The sequence below is a fragment of the Cyprinus carpio genome, chromosome B3 (genome assembly GCF_018340385.1).
Source record: "Cyprinus carpio isolate SPL01 chromosome B3, ASM1834038v1, whole genome shotgun sequence".
Taxonomy (NCBI): Eukaryota; Metazoa; Chordata; class Actinopteri; order Cypriniformes; family Cyprinidae; genus Cyprinus; species Cyprinus carpio.
The window spans coordinates 735,562-753,202 of NC_056599.1; the positions used below are offsets into that span (position 1 = coordinate 735,562).

At 41.3% G+C, this 17,641-nt stretch overlaps 1 pseudogene; it reads right to left on the reverse strand.

Annotated features, from left to right (window-relative positions):
- Positions 1-8,084: 8,084 nt before the first annotated feature.
- On the reverse strand, positions 8,085-8,934 carry LOC122136688 (annotated as a pseudogene).
- Positions 8,935-17,641: the final 8,707 nt, after the last annotated feature.

Below are 17,641 nucleotides of genomic sequence, written 5' to 3' on the forward strand. Positions count from 1 at the left end.
TTTTCAATTCGCAATTTCAATTTGCGCAATTTGGATGGAACGCACCTGTATTGACCGGTTACATGATCTTCAGAAATCATTCTAATATGCTGATTTGCTGCTCAGTAATCATTTCTGATTATTATCAATGTTGTAAACAGTTGTGCTGCTTGATATTTTTGAGCAAACTATTTTTTTCATGATTCTCTAATGAATATTTGAAATTGTCTTTTGTGTCAGAGTTATTTAACTCAATATATCTCTGATTAATCAGTTGGGCCATCTAGTGGTCTGTTATTGATACAACCACAACTGCTACAACTGATAACAGAGCACTCAAGCGGGTACTGCGAGTCATGTTGAGGTAATCAAAATGTCAAATTAATATTTTGCATCAAATTATTAACTTTTTAGGCAAGTGGCCGCATGATAATCGGGACAGTTATGCAGTGTAGTCTTTATGACCCTGCAGAGGTTTCTTTTGCAAAATAATCTGCTGACTGTACACTATCAATTTGGGAACCACTGGAGTAGGTGATTTGTGCTCTGTTCATTTGGTCTGTTACAATGCTCTGTGTTTGATTCATAATACGTGTGTAGTACGACGTTGCACACAGAGGACAAAAACATTCAGCCTTGACTCTTTATCGTCATTTGTGTTAAAATTTGAAAAGCGAACCAGATTGAACAAAACTATATAAATGCAAAATTTTAATTCATGAATATATAACGCTATCCACTGTATAGCAAAATCCATATCACGGAACAACATAATACCGGTAGTCACTTTCATACCATTTTTGGGGAAAAAAGGCACTCTTCATGTGAAATTAATAGGGCTGTGTATCACCAGCAAAGTCACGATACGATACATGTGACGATACAGGAATACACAGAATTTTATCTCAAAAGAATTTAGTAAAACAGCTGTTTATTAAACACTGCATAGAGCCGTTGCTAACTATTGGCAGTTGACCTCTGCATTATGAAGGGCCTCCATAACTGTACCACAGTACAATATAGGTAATGGCATATATTTCATGTTTACATTGGGCACTCCCCACCAGATACAATATTCAGATTTTAGTGACGTGACATACAGCCAAGTATGGTGATTAAATGCTCTGCATTTAACCCATCCAAAGTACACACACACAGCAGTGAACACACACACACTGTGAACACACACCCGGAGCAGTGGGCAGCCATTTATGCTGCGGTGCCCGGGGAGCGGTTAGGGGTTCGGTGCCTTGCTCAAGGGCACCTCAGTCGTGGTATTGCTGGCCCGAGACTCGAACCCACAACCTTAGGGTTAGGAGTCAAACTCTCTAACCACTAGGCCACGACTTCCCCACTAATGTACTCATTCTGGTAGGTTATTATTGCACAAATCAACACACTCTCTACGTTTAAAGAAAAAAAAAAATTAGAAGAGTTCTAAACTAGTGGGCTGTCTTCACTGTACCTCACGCACACACTCAGATCACGCTGCGCACGCACACAGACATTCTTTTTTTTGCGTTTAGATAAACTCTTGTGGTAATTCAAACACACAGCCTCTTTCTCTCTCTCTCGGTCATAAATAGGTTTGGGTATCAATTGTTGTTGTTTTTTTTTTTTATCTGTGCCATATAAATACTTTTAAAACGGTATGGTGCCTGAACCGATGATTAAAAAAAATAAATAAATAAAAAAAATAAAAAATTAAATAAAATAAAGAGGCCCACAAAAAAATATGGATAACATTAAAGAACATTAAAAATATTTAAAATAAATATAGCATTCACACGCTCCTTGGATGCTCTCATTTCCCAAGCTGTGCTTCCCTTACTCTAAGGCTAATAAATGTATTTCAAGATCTGGGTCATTATTTAATATAAAACCACACATAATTTTCTACTGTATCTCTGTCAATCACTCTGATATTTAATTAAATCCTAACCCTACCCTAAGGTTGTGGGTTCGAGTTCCGGGCCGGCAACACCACGACTGAGGTGCCCTTGAGCAAGGCACCGAACCCCTAACTGCTCCCCGGGCGCCGCAGCATAAATGGCTGCCCACTGCTCCGGGTGTGTGTTCACGGTGTGTGTGTGTGTGTGTGTTCACTGCTGTGTGTGTGCACTTTGGATTGGTTAAATGCAGAGCACGAATTCTGAGTATGGGTCACCATACTTGGCTGTATGTCACGTTCACTTTCACTTTCACTTAAAATGAGTAAGCTGTGGAGTGATGAGCGGTGAACAGAGCAAAAACTTTACAATAGATGGGAAACCGATTGCTCCCTCGTGACCTTTTGTAAACTGTATTTATGGCAAAGAATTGCACATATACAGATATTCCATCAATCTATCGATAAACACACCTTGTGTCCTCTGTTTCTGTTTGAGTCCGCTCGCGCTGCTCCGCCGCGGTCTGCGGATTGAAGAGCGCTCTAAAAGACGGGGAGAAGACGGGTCTGCCACCGTTTTCATATGAAATTTAAGGGGATTGACTCTGAGTTGATCGCGAATTTGTGTACAGTTTATGGAGCTAAATCCTACAGCCCCGCTAAAAAAGCCTAGCGACGCCCATTTGCGCGTGTTCTGAGACGCGGGTTTGCGCGCTTCGGATAAGCGCATGCACAAATCTTCTCACTGCTCGCACAAGCTCGCGTCCTCTGGCTCTTAAATGTTTAAACTGGCAAAGATTAAATAAGTTTAAAAACAGATATCAACGTGTGCTGTTTAGGTCTCACCTGTGCGCGCGCTATCAGCACCCGGGTGATGACGGAATAAATGATTTTTTTTTTTCGGGTTTTTTTTTTTCTCTTTCTCATCGCTGTTGTTGTAATGTACTGGGAAGCCAGAATGCGCATCCATCAACAGAAACATACATTAGCCAAACCCTGTTTTTCTTTTACGCGTTATTTATAAGAAACCATATTACAGATGCGTTGTCAGATTTAAGTTGAACCGCGGTCCTAGCGCGTGCCGAGCGGTGTGTGGAGAACCGTGCGGTTCGATTTTTTTTTCCGTGAACAGTCCCACCCTTAATAAATAATAATTTGCATGTTGCAAAACTGACAATAACAGCCGAGTGTTAGAATTTATGCAGTAATTCATTACAAAGAGATTTCTAGGCATGCCTTTCCTTTTATTTGACACCTGATGTGTTTAGTTAACTTTTTTTAAAGCAAGCAAAGTTATCTTCTTCAATTTTTTTTTTTTTTTTTTTCAGTATTTTTTCACTGATTTTGTTTTCTTTGGATTTGCTTCTCGGTTCCATTCAATTTTAAGCTTCAATCTTTGTTCATTCAATATTTTATGGGAAAACAGTGATTAAAGATGAATAAAGAATAAACACCAACCTCCTTGATCCTGTTTTATTCTCCAGGTTTCTGGTTCCTCGTGTTTTATTCTCCAGGTTTCTGGTTCCTCGTGTTTTATTCTCCAGGGTTCTGGATCCTCTTGTTTTATTCTGCAGGTTTCTGGTTCCTCGTGTTTTATTCTGCAGGTTTCTGGTTCCTCGTGTTTTATTCTGCAGGTTTCTGGTTCCTCGTGTTTTATTCTCCAGGTTTCTGGTTCCTCGTGTTTTATTATCAAGGGTTCTGGTTCCTCGTGTTTTATTCTGCAGGTTTCTGGTTCCTCGTGTTTTATTCTCCAGGTTTCTGGTTCCTCGTGTTTTATTCTCCTTGGTTCTGGTTCCTCGTGTTTTATTCTCCAGGTTTCTGGTTCACTCGTGTTCTCTTCACTCTCCTCTTTAACAAACACCATCTTCACAGCAGCAGATCTCAGATCAGATGATACTCCTCCAGATATTCCTGCTTGCTTCAAAACTTACTGACCAGATTCAAAAACTGTACATAAACAACATTTCTTTTAACATATTATCTTAAAACAGCACCACAACAAAACAAAACAGAGCGCGGTGAAACTGATCTTCTTCCTCTGAGGTTTAATGGTTTGGTGAACAAACGCATGTGTTTAAGCGACACCCGCTGGACTGGAGTGAGAAGCTCAGCGGAAGAAGATTAGTTTCATCCAAGTGTGCCGCACTAGTCCTCAAAAGTGAAGCCATCTCGTTTCAATCGCCCCCAGGTGGCTGGTCCCAGTATGTAAATATTTTTTGAAATATTAAAAATATATTAAATATATGTAAATATATTTTTATCGGAAATATTTACATATATTTATTTACTTGTAAATGTGCTTGTTTATTTACTTGTACATAATTATATGTAAATACATTTAGATTTCAGACTATGTAAATATATTAATTTGCAATATATATCCATATATTAATTTCTAATAGCCTATTTGTTAACATATTAAACATTTATGTACATGTAAATATATTAGATTTCTATAAATACAAATATATTTTAAAACATTAAAATATTCAATTAAATAAACTTAAACGTTTCATATAATATATTCCCGTTTACTCGAACTTTATGTAAATAAATTAAATCTCCATACATGCAAATGTTTTCATTATCGAGATTATAATTTGCCCCTTCATAATAAATATAATACAAACAAAATGTGGACCCTGAAAAACTGGAAAACTCTCCAGACAATGTAACTTAAAACAGTGACAACAGAAATTGAATTACAGCCCATACCCGAGATCGTCTGACCCGACCCGAGCGCAATAATGTAAAATTTAGAGCCATTTCACGATTGCATGCAACGGTCAGCCTAACAAATACATGTAAAGAAACAGATTCTTTAAGGCTCTGCCAGTTCACAAGGCAAAAGAAAAAAAAAACACTTACCAGTTATGCAAGTTTATGAACATCAGTGCAGCGGTCACATAATTTCTGCAGAGTTTTTGAATGGTTGTATAAGACGATAATTCTTTCACCGTGCAAATTATGGTCATTTCCGTCAGGTAAGGCTCGTTAGCATTCAGCCTGCTTTAAATCAGACACGTACATGCAGACCAATAAAATATCATTTATTTGAATTCATTAATTATATCATTTATCTGAATTACAGAGAGAGAGAGTAGACATCAGCTGCGTCCGAAATGGCATACTTCCCTACTATATAGTATGCAAAAAACAGTAGGTGAGCGAATGAGAATGTTTGAATCGTCCGTGTTCATAAAAGAGTAGGCAAGAATTGCACTAATTCTCGCGAGATTCGGACGTACGTATACTTAATTTGCGTTCTAATTTGCCTATTTACCTACTATATAGTAGGGTTACAGTATATTTGTAATTTTATTTTCTGTAAAAACATGTTTTATTATGTATAGCGAACAGCGGAGCTCCAGTAAGCACATGTACGTCTCCAAAGTGGATTTACATAAGCCATATACATCTTAAAGATGATTAAATGTCTATTTAATATGAGACAGGAAAATGTTCTAAGAGAATTACAGATGAGCAAATCACAACATAAACAGACATGTGAGAGAGAGAGAGTGTGTGTGCTATTATGTAGAATTCACTGTCAGCACTGCTTTAGATGAATGTAAGTAATGTAAATAAATAAATCTACATAGAGTTACTAAACATAAGTTATCTATTCCATTTGACTATTAGTATTTTTGATAAATTAAGGAACATTTGTGTTGGATAAAAAGTGAGTGAACACATCAGCAACTAGCTCAACGTGTAAATGCAGTATATCACAGATAAATCACAGAGGAGACTGACTCTTGTCTGGATGTTACAGGGACAGATGAGACACACGTGTGTTTATCTGGTGAAGAGAGACTGATGAAGGAATGCTGCCATCAAAGTCTTTCAGTGAATATACTACAGTCATCAATAAAACATCTTTTAAATCTTAAGTTGTAGTTTATTTGAATTATTGTAATTTCAAACAGAGTTATTACAGCACTTTTCTGATTCATGATTGCTGTGCATTTGATGCAGAGCTTTTGTGGTCGAGCAGGTGACCGCAGCATTTGTGAAAAAAGGAAACCCTGAAACCAAAATATAAAGTAAGATAATTTTGTTACTTCCAATTCCTCTACAGCTACCTGGAGTAAAGACAGCGGTGCTTACAGCTGCGGAGATAGATCCAGCAACCTTCTGCTGACCAGTCCAGTTCACTACACCACAGAAGTAATGAAGCTTTATATATAAAAAAAAAAAAAAAATAAATAAATAAAAGCATGCAATTTTAAAAATATAAAATTAAATTTAGCAATAAAAAAAATGCTAACAACATGAGATATAAAGTGTTTTACTCTGTGTAAATGTTTTACAGGTAGTGGTGCTCATGGAGAGCAGCACACAGATGTTTGGAGCAGACACAGCAGCAGTCAGATTGTCCCGCACATGTTCTCCTGCTCTTGTTCAGTGTTGTGTGGTTCAGGGGCGTCATCGTGGTCTTCCTCATCCTCTCTGTAGACTCAGACAAGGACAGCCTCGATGTCTCTGTCCCATCCATGATCAGATTCAGTCTGACTGCAGCAGTGAGGGACGTGATGGACGGATGTGGGTTCACCGTCTGTAAACTTTCAAAAACAGAACAATGTTTGAATAAAGCTTTGTTTCGTGTATTGTTGACTTTTATTTATTTATTGTGATGGTTACTTTTATTTATTCTTTTACTGATTTATGTCTCCTGTAGTTGTCAGTAAATAAAATATAGCCTAATTGTTTCGTTAACACATGCATTCATTCATTACTGAAATGAGCCTACAATAGCAGAAACATAAATGATCCATGCTTTACAGTTTCTGTGTATGTGCTCAATAGCAATGTGTTCATCCTGTCTTGTGTTTTTCATCTAACAGTGACCCCTTCAGCATTAATGTATGAGATCTCAGTGAAGAAGCAGAATTGGTGTTTTGTGTTCACTGTTTGATCCTCATGATTCATTCAGAGCTAAACACCAGAAACCAGTTCAGAAAGCTCAGTGTGGACATCAGACAGACGTGCTCCTCGTGTATCTGCTTCACTCTGAAGTCACTTCACTTCACTTTGAACTGAAATCAGATTTCTGATGACTCTATTATTAGGCTGCTGTCACATTAAGAGCTAATGTATAGATCCAGTATACTCACACATCAGATTTTCTCCAATATATCGCTTCACCTCAAAGCCAAACTCGGAATTGAAAATAAAATTAGATTAATCACACAGCCCTAAAGTGCAAGATACTGTATATCTCACTTTTGGATTGCAAATAATGAAAACACATTATAGACAAATGCCTTGATATGATCACATATACAAACAGTTGGAATGATAACATTTATGTAGCAATAATAAACTGTAAATGGTTTTCATAATTTCTCCAGTACCGAAAGCAGAACCGATCACCAGATCAGAGATTATAAATACTATACTTTCATATTTTAGCCCCCAAGCTTGTTTAATACCGGGTTCAGATACCATCCATACTTACAGAAGAATCAGTTACAAATCCACATGACAGTATATCTTGCATCTGCATTTTCTAAAATTAATCATAAGTGGAGGATTTATTTAAAAAAACAACAATGAAGAAAATGTTAAAAATAAATCTGTCTCTCTTAAAGTGTTACAGCCTCTTCTGCTTACTGAACAAAAAAACAGTTTGTAAAAGCTACTTTCCTTCATGAAAGTGTCAGCAAACTACAAGTGATTCATGCATTATAAGACAACTGAACATAATATGAAACTCATAAGAACACACAATGATATCCTTTATATCATGAAACAAATTTATATACAAGAATAAAATTTTGTGACATTGTTCTTTTGGGGAGGAACTCCATTTTTGAGTTGATCTGAATCTCACAGTTGAATCTGCTAGTTTTGAAGATGAAGATGAACTTTACTAACTGTGAAAACTTCAGATAATGTTCTTTGTCATGTCACTTGTTATGAGAGATTTATCCAGATGATATTTTAATACTTAATGCATTATTGTGTCACATTTGGACGCAGCATCAGACCTGAAAGTGCTGGATCCGAAGATTATCTACTTACTGTGAATGTTTTTTGTATGTCTGTGTAGAGCAGATGAATGATTGAAACACTGCAGTGATATGGTTTCTCTCCAGTGTGAATCCTCTCATGTCTTTTCAGATGTGATGAATCACTGAATCTCTTGTCACAGTGTGAACACTTGTAAGGTTTTTCTCCAGTGTGGATCCTCTTGTGTTTTAAACACTTTGCTGTAGTAAAAGTCTTTTCACACTCAAAGCACATGTACTCTCTCACAGCAGTATGTATTTTCTGGTGTAGTATTAAATATTGTAGACATGAAAAACTCTTTCCACACAGATGACATGAATGTGGCTTCTCCTTTGTATGAACTCTCAGGTGTTTCTTCAGGTATAAAGCCCACAAAAACGTTTTGCCACATTGATCGCATGTGAACAGCTTCTCTCCAGTGTGAATGTTCATGTGTTTCTTAAGATTTGCTGATTGTGAGAAATTCTTCCCGCACTGATCACAAGTGAATGGTTTCTCTCCAGTATGAACTCTCATGTGGTCTGTAAGGTGTCATTTTAGTGTGAAACTCTTCCCACATTGATCACATGTGTACGGTTTCTCTCCAGTGTGGAACCTCTCGTGTGTTTTCAGGTGTCCTGACCGACTGAATCTCTTGTCACAGTGTGAACACTTATATGGTTTCTCTCCAGTGTGGATGTTCATGTGTACCTTAAGGCTTGATGATTGTGTGAAACTCTTTCCACACTGAGTGCAGGTGAAAGATTTCTTGACTCTTTTATTTAAATATTTCTGTTTAGTTTGAGAACAACTCAAACGTTTATCTGAACTTGTCACATGATTTTTCTCCTCAGCTTCACTCAGTTCTTCTTTCTCCTTGTTTTTTTTCAATCAACTCGGAAATAAAAGTAAAATCGATTCATTTTTAGTAACAGTGTAAAGTAGACAATTGACGTATAGGTAAGCCCCTCCCCTCAAACACAGATGAGCCAATGGCAGTCGAATATCAGTTGCATGGGGAGCATGGGGAGCAGAAATCTGTAGGTTTCAGCGCCATAGAGAAACAACGCCATAGAGAAATTGGAAGATCCAAAGCTCGCATCATTTTTATGGGGTTTATGTGGTAAAAATTTTTAAAAATTATGTGTCTGGGGTACTTGTAAGAGTGAGTCCAGGTACCCTGAGAGGATAGGCAATGGAATTTATTTTAACCTATTTCCTAAACCCAAACAAAACGGAGCAAAATGTCCCAAAGCATTCACCCCCAATCCCAATGTAGACAAAAATGTTGGTTTTCTGGTTGTGATACTCTCATATAGTTTACAATTTTCATCTGCTCAAGCAAAATGTTAATGTCATCTTGTGCTTCAGCAAGGTATCTCTGTCTAAAACTAGCTAACGTTACCAATAGGTCAATTGTTAAAAAATTTTTTTTGGTAATTTTGATTTTTTTTTTTTTATTATTTCTCTGAAACTTTACATGAATTAGGTACACTGTTCTTCAAATAATTATTTTTAAAACATTATAATCACAAATTTCTATAGGGAGAACTATTAAATATGTTTGATCAACTGCACAATTATCTAACATAAATATTATTGAAAAAAGAATTCTTTTACAACAAATATAAATCTCATTGAAGCTTTATTACCTTCAGATTCATTAGTGACGAATGAAGAATAAACACCGACCTGTCTGTTCAGTATCTTCAGTGTGTTTGATTCTGCAGGGTTCTGGATCTCTCATCTTTGCAGATATATCACCTAACTCTGTCTGGCATGCAAACTACGTTTCACAACCAAACACAAGCGAGATGTGACAAGGAAACAATGCGATATCACGCGTGCAAGACCGGAGTTCTCACGTGAGACTGGGATAGCTCAGATGAAATGTCAAACAGACACGGGTGCTCCTGCCAAATTTCTACTAATTTTTCTTCCATTTCTTGGGTCCAAATAGACCGAGAAGAAGCCTTTTTCTGAAACAAAGCCATGCTTGCTGATATAGAGATTGCTAAGACATGTGACCAACTGGGCGGCAACGTCATCAGAACGCAAAGAATTATGGGTATGTTTGGCCAGTTTACATGGGTTGGCATAACAGGCTAGTGTTCTGGCATGAAAATAATGAAAAATTAGCGTGAAAAACAGAATATAATCGAAAAATGCAGCGTACTAAAGAAAACATTGTCGTACCATACCGCCTAAAACTAAATCCTAATGCAAAGACGAGATATGACGAGAAAAAAAGGGAATCAAAGGACTGGATCCTTACGAGCAGAGCGACTGGTCAAGGGACGTCAAACTGTTGCCCAACTTCCAGCACCCATATATTTACAACTACATGATACTAAGTGTTAGTGCATACACACACGAAGTTTTCTATGGACTTTTTAATAATGTAAATGTATTCATCTAAATGTGTTTACATGTTAAATATGTAAAGAAACTGAAATTAAGTTGGATTGTTACTACTATTTAAGTTATGTAATTGTGTTTGCAACCAAAGAACACTGATTTTGCACAATTCTTCCTTAATACAGATAAAGGAGGCAGAATTTCATTCAGTCTTTGTGTATTTTATTTACAGACATGGCTAAAAATCATTACATGTGAGAAGAGACATTACAAAATCTTTTGGAAAACAATAAACATTTACATATTAGATGTGAGCATGGTATATAATTCTCCAAAAAGGCTTGAACCGGTTCGTAGCTTTGACCTCAGTATGGACGAGGTACAGAGAAGGGGTCCAGTCAGGATCACACTCCAACATTTCATAGGCAGGTTTGCCTGCAAACAGAGTCACCAAATAAATTGCTATGTAGCCTAGATGTACAACATTTAAAACTGATTAACGTTACGTTTTAGTACGTTGGTAACTTAAGCTAATGGTCTGGTTAAGTCAAACAAAACACGCTGGTTTTTGCCCACAACATAACATTTACAGAGAGTAATTGTAACTTACCTTTGTGAAAATGCTTTGAACACACCATCATGTGTGGTGGAGTGTTATCGAAGGTAATCTTGGGCTCCTTACTGCTGCTATCCATGCCATTCGTCAACTATTTGTCACCTCTGAAACATGGCTTGTACTATTATTTTTCCACGCTGGAAAACGATAAAAGGATATTCCGTTCTTAAGCTTTACGCCACTTCTATTCCAGTTAATAGCGTTCTTCCCTCCATGCATAGAAGTCTGGCGCGTTATGTTTGTGCCGCGGTTTCCCAAAATGCTTTGCGTTTACCACTGGGAATACGTCATGATGACGACACATTAGCAATCTCTATTGTGGTCTATAACTCCTCCCCATACTCCCCGCTGCTCTGTATCTTGCTCTTTCATTGGCTGTCAGTCATCGCCGACGTAGTTTTCAGTCAGAACACTTTCCACACAGCATGATTTTGAATCGCCGACCAGTCCAGATATTAAGCATGCCAAATATCTAACGGGGATTCTCTCAGATCGCGTCTTTGCTCATTCACACTGCGTGATTGTCACTCGCGTGAACGAGCACCGATTTGCCTGTGATTTCGGGCATTTGTCGGGGATTTCTCAAAACCTGTCGGCGAGCCAAAAACTGGGCTAATCGTGCAGTCTGAACGCGGCTTTACAGACAACATCTTACAATCGCAACTTCATTGTGCTGTTACTCCTTTCGAGCCAAATTTCACAAAATTGGTCAACTCCCGACAGCATCAGGTGTTTTATTTATGGAGAGCAGAATTTTTTTTTTTATTATTTCAATGAATGTAATCACTTAGATATCATAATATTTAGGCTATAATATTATAAATCAGGTTGGTTCGTATTGGTGAGGTAATATGTAAATGATATGCGTGCGGCCTGCGAGACTTGCACTTGGACCATAGTGCGGCCCGGTGGAAAAAAAGGTTGAGAACCACGGGTTTAGTGTATGGGTCTGTCACGTGATTAAGGAACGACTCAAAAACCCGAAAGACTCATGTGATGAACTAATCAATTCTCTTTCCGGCTCAGACTGTATTGGTTTAGCGCAGGGGTGTCAAACTCAGTTCCTGGAGGGCCGTAGTCCTGCAGAGTTTAGTTCTAACCCTGCTCCAGCACACATATCATGTAGTTTTCAAATAAGTCTAAATGATTAGATTAGCTGGATCAGGTGTGTTTAATTAGGGTTATATCTAAACTGTGCAGGACTGTGGCCCTCCAGGAACTGAGTTTGACATCCTTGGTTTAGAGTATGGGTCTGTCACGTGACTAAGGAATGCCTTAAACCCGAAGACTTGTCAGACAAGTGGTGAGGTGAACTTATCATAAACTGAAGACCCAGGTAAAGAATGATTTAATCTTTTAAGTATCTTAAAGCATTGTAGTTTTGTATTGTTTGTAGTGTGATCAACGTTTGTGTAAGTAGTAGATGTGTTGGGGAAGTAACACGTAATATTTTAATTACATTTTGCTAAAATGAATGAAATGAACAAAATGACTCAAAAAAAGATTCGTTCATTTTGCTGAACGAGACTCAAAAGTCTGAGTCGGTAAAATGATCCGAACTTCCCATCACTAGTGGACACCCGTTCTCTTCTTGGACTTATGGGGCGCATGGTAGCGGTGATGAAGGCACAATCCCAAAAATGACTGCAAATAAATCACACCACCTTTTTTTTTTTCATTGTTTTGGTGTACACTATTTATTTTTATAAAACTATTTACATTTTTATTTTAATTTACTGCACTTTACATTTTTCTAAGTTTTATAAAGAGTTGTATTAAGTCTTTTTTTAAATTAAACATTTTTATGAATACAAATGTCTGGTTCAGGTTCTTTAATAAATGTACGAGAATATAATACAATTCATGACAGATTATATGTCCTCAAATACAGCATTGGTGCTGTATAAAACAGTTTAAAGAATCACCTATTCCCTCTGTTAAAATGCATTCATAATGCAGCTCTGATGTCAGCCCCTTCTGTGTTAGCATGCTCAGGTAATGCCCGAACAGGAAATGCCCGAACAGGAGCCTGAATGTTTACAGTCCCGTCTGGGTGCTCTTCAGTGAAATTATCACCATGCTCCTCACAAATGTTATGGAGCACACAGCAGATCAGTGCCATTTTCTTGCTCAGCTCCAGCTTGCAGTCATTTCTTTTTAGGAGGCACCTCCATCGTCCTTTTAATTTACCAAAAGACATCTCCACAACCGATCGTGCACTTCTGAGCCTGTAATTGTAGGTGTGTTGTTCAGGGGTCAGTCTGCCAGTGTCAGAAAAGGGCTTCATGAACCAATTCTGCATGGGGTATGCCGGATCACCTATCAGGTAATGTCCGACATCACAGCCACAGATGGTCACTTTGTTTTGCCCTAGTAATTCCTCGTCACTTAGGACGTCCCACAAATGCAATTCTCCTAGCACTCTGGCGTCATGCACACTCCCTGGATAGCCAAATCAAACATCCCAGAAAAGACTTTTGCCATCCACAATGGCTTGCGGGACAATAGAATGCAAGCCTTTCCGATTGAAATAGTCTCATGGGTAGTCCTCTGGTGCAATTATTGGAATATGAGTTCCATCAGTTGCACCGACACACTGTGGTACTCTCCACTGATTATTAAAGAAAGAGGCCATTTCTAACAACTTGTCAGCATCGGGAAATCTAAGGTGGACAGGAAGCCTCACCTTGATGACTGTGTTGCAGAATTCTTCAAGACAATTACATACAGTGCTGAGGCCTACCCCAAAAAGATTGCTGATGGTCCTGATGGCCAGTTTCCAGATGGCAACTGCAACATGATTACAGACTGGGACACACAAACGGTAGTTTGTGTTCCTTCTCCCCATGACATGCTTCACCCGACTGCAGATGTATCTCAAATGATTCTGGGGACGCTCAAAAATTCTGCAGGAATTGTATAGGGGTGAAATCCTCAATAATTGTGTCCCACCAGTGGTCAGATTGTGGGTATGCTCACATTTTAGGTGACCTCCGCCTTGCCTTCATCTGCAGGATTGCCTGTAAAGATAAAAAATTAGGTGTAAGTTTCATTTATTAGCACTAGGGGGGCTGTATATTTACCTATTGTTTCCTATATATGCAAGTGTCACAAGGTGACGATCTTTAGGGGCGGAACCAAAATTCGGGAAGTTTGGTTCCGCCCGGAAGTGTTTCCGCCCGGACCGGAAAAACAGAACACCGGAATTTCCGGTAGCGCCGTAAGAAGGAAAATCAGGGAATTCGATGCACCTGTGCCTAGTTAGGGACAGCGGTTGGTGATTGGAGGATACGCTGGACAAGGCAGTACTTAAGGCCAAGTTATTTCACAGTCTGGGCGCTCTTTCTGGTGTGTGTGAAGCACTGTGTTGTGCCCGTCTTGGTGCGCTGCTGGCGGCTGTCTAACTCTCTCTCTCCCTCAGGCTGGAATTGTATGATTGTGAAGTCATCGCGAACCTTAAAGGTTGAGAAGTGAACGGATTATACGGCGAACTGAGACGACGTGAAAAAGGGGATTGGAAGCGGCATTGATGTGAGTACTAAGAGCCAGTCGAAAGTGCCCTGTATATTGACCTGGCGTTGTGTAGATCTCTCCAGGAGGAGGAGGGCGGCCCTACCCCTAATATAGCGTGGTGGGAGAGCCGAAGGAATACTTATTGAAGTAGTCACAACGACGACATCACTAGCTAGGCCGCATATTCCATCGGCAGATCCGAACCAAGCGAAGTGAAGGAAGACGGGTGTCCTTTTCGTACACTGAGTGTGGTGGGTGAGTCTTCATGCTGTGAAAACCTATAATTTTGACGTGGTGCTGTATATTGCTGTGGGCTGCTGTGTATTGCCGTGTGTCCTGTCAGATAAACCCCCGCCTTCACGCACTTCGTCGCGGGAGGACAAGGAGACTGCTGGTCCTAGCCTAGTTCAGTACAGTATATGTTGTGAGCGTGCTTCAGATCTCCGGAGATAGCACAGTACGCTGTGTCCAGCCCAGAGGTGAAAGCCATCCAAAGCAGAGTAACTGTGCTTTGCGTCCAAGTTGATACCTGTGGAGAGGAAAGGAAAGAGAGAGTGTGTAACACAAGGAGAAACAGAGGAAACCTGTACTTACAGTACGCTGTGTTCAGCCCAGAGGTGAGAGCCATTCAAAGCAAACTAACTGTGCTATTGTGCCCAAGTTGATACCTGTGGAGAGGAAAGGAGAGAGAGTGAATAACACGAGGAGGAATAGAGCGAACCCTGTACTTACAGTACGCTGTGTCCAGCCCAGAGGTGAGAGCCATTCAAAGCAAACTAACTGTGCTATTGTGCCCAAGTTGATACCTGTGGAGAGGAAAGGAGAGAGAGTGAATAACACGAGGAGGAATAGAGCGAACCCTGTACTTACAGTACGCTGTGTCCAGCCCAGAGGTGAGAGCCATTCAAAGCAAACTAACTGTGCTATTGTGCCCAAGTTGATACCTGTGGAGAGAAAAGGAGAGAGAGTGGGTAACACGAGGAGAGACCGAGGAAACCTGTACTTACGCCGCTGCCTGTGGAGAAAGAGAAAGCGAGTGAGCACCCAAGGAACGAACTGTGTGAACCAGTACTTACTGTGAGCTGTAATCAGCGAAGAGGTGAGAGCAAAACCAAGCTGAACTAACTGTGCCTGTGTGTCCCAGCCGTTGCCTGTGGAGAAAGAGAAAGAGAGTGAGCACCCAGAGAACGAACTGTGTGAACCAGTACTTACTGTGAGCTGCAATCAGCGAAGAGGTGAGAGCAAAACCAAGCCGAATTAACTGTGCCTTTGTGTCCCAGCCGTTGCCTGTGGAGGAAGAGAAAGAGAGTGAGCACCCCGAGAACGAACTGTGTGAACCAGTACTTACCGTGAGCTGTATTCAGCGAAGAGGAGGAAGAAGGAGGGCGCTACGGATACCTAAGACTCAGGCCGGGGCCCGAGTCCCACGCCCCGGATCCCCGTGGCCCCCTTGCTCCCTGACCTCTTCCCGGCCATAGCCCATCTGGAGGGCCGAGTCAGAGTTTAGTTTTAATTGCCCTTTCCCTATTCCCCAAGCTATTTTTAAATATTTAAATAAAGATTGTTTTATCACTTACTTGTTCTCGTGTTGTTTGGCCATTGGGTTGGCTTTGGGGACCTCCTCGAGGTGGAAGTTGAGAAGGGGTGTGGCTTAGTCAAAGCATAGCCAGCCCCTGGGTGTGACAGATTTGGCGTAGTCGGCAGGATCTCCACCTCGAGTTGAGTAACCAAGGTCGTCCAATGACCGACAACGCGGGGCCTTTAGCCCAACCCCGTGCCATGCCCGTTTTTATGGGGAGCCCCTGGATCCAAAAATATGGGGGGACAGAATCCGAGGTACGATTGTCTGAATGGAAGGCTCAACTAGAGTACCTGGCCGACCTACAGGGCCTTAGTGCAGCCCAGCGGCTTCAATTTGTGTTAAACTCCCTGGATGGAGAAGCGCGGCGAGAGGTGCATGCCGCCCCCGAAGCCGTTAGAGCCAACGCCCAAACCGTGTTCCAGTTCCTCACTGAACAGTATGGTGACCACACCCCCGTAGCTGTCCTTCGCTCCCAGTTCTTCAATTGTAAGCAGGGCCCCCGCCAACCGATTAGAGCTTTCGCCCTGAGGTTGCGAGAGCAATTCGCCCGACTACAGACCCGTCGGGACCACGGGTTGGGAGATGGAGAGACTCTATTGCGGGACCAGTTTCTTCTGGGGTTGAAGGAGGGTCCGGTGAGACAGAGCCTACGTATCCAGTTTCGAAGGGACCCGGGTCTTACGTTCGAAGATCTGAAGAAAGAGGCACTGGCCCTGGAAGGTGATGAGACTGAGGTGAGTGGTCCCCCAGTGTGTGCGGCTGTCAGTGAAGTAGCACCAGCACAACCCGGAGGCCCTGACTGGAAGCAAGCACTGAAGGCTGAACTTTTGAAAGATGTCCGCGATCAGATGTCTGAACTGTCTAAAGCCCTCGTAGGAGAATTGCGCCAAGGACGGGCGCGGGAGGAACCACGGCCGGCGCCCCGAGACCGAGTGTACTCAGAGGGAGGCCGAGAGCCGTTCAGGCGCCCGAACCACTTTAACCGGCCCCGTTTTGAATGGGACGAGCAAGGGCGACCTATCTGCAACCGCTGTGGCAAACCAGGTCACTATAGCCGCCAGTGTGGGCCCCGCAGGGCGTCAGAAGGGGGTTTTTAGGTCGGCCGGCCACTGTGGGTCGTGTGGCCGGGACCCCTCGAGAAGACCCTGGAAGAGGATATGGCTCTAGGAGCCAGATGATTGGGCGTAGCCCCGTGGCGAAGGTGAGAGTGTGCGGCAAGGAGATTCAATGCCTGGTAGACACAGGCTCCCAAGTGACGTTATTTGCTGAGAGTTTATCCGAAGAAGTGTTTGGGAAACAAGGGGCACCAGGGGCGGAGGCCCCCTGGCTTACTCTGAAGGGCGCAAACGGCCTCGACATCCCATATATTGGCTACCGATTGACGGACCTAGAGGTTCACGGAGTGATGGTCCCCCAGAAAGGTGTGATTATCGTGCAAGACCATTGTCTGGGTGCACATCGAGCCCTGTTGGGCATGAATGTCCTCGCTGATTGCTGGGAAGAGCTATTTCGGGCTAGGCCCGTATCGAAGATACCACCTGCAGAGAGGCCCAAGTGGGAGTGTGTGGTAGCTGACTGTCAAAGGGTGCAAATGAGCCAAGTCCGCAGAGAACAGGAAGAGGTAGGAAGAGTGATGTGTCGTTTTGATTTGTCTGTCCCCGCAAAAAGTGAGGCTGTTGTGTGGGCGCGAGTACCGCCCCGAAGAGCGGGC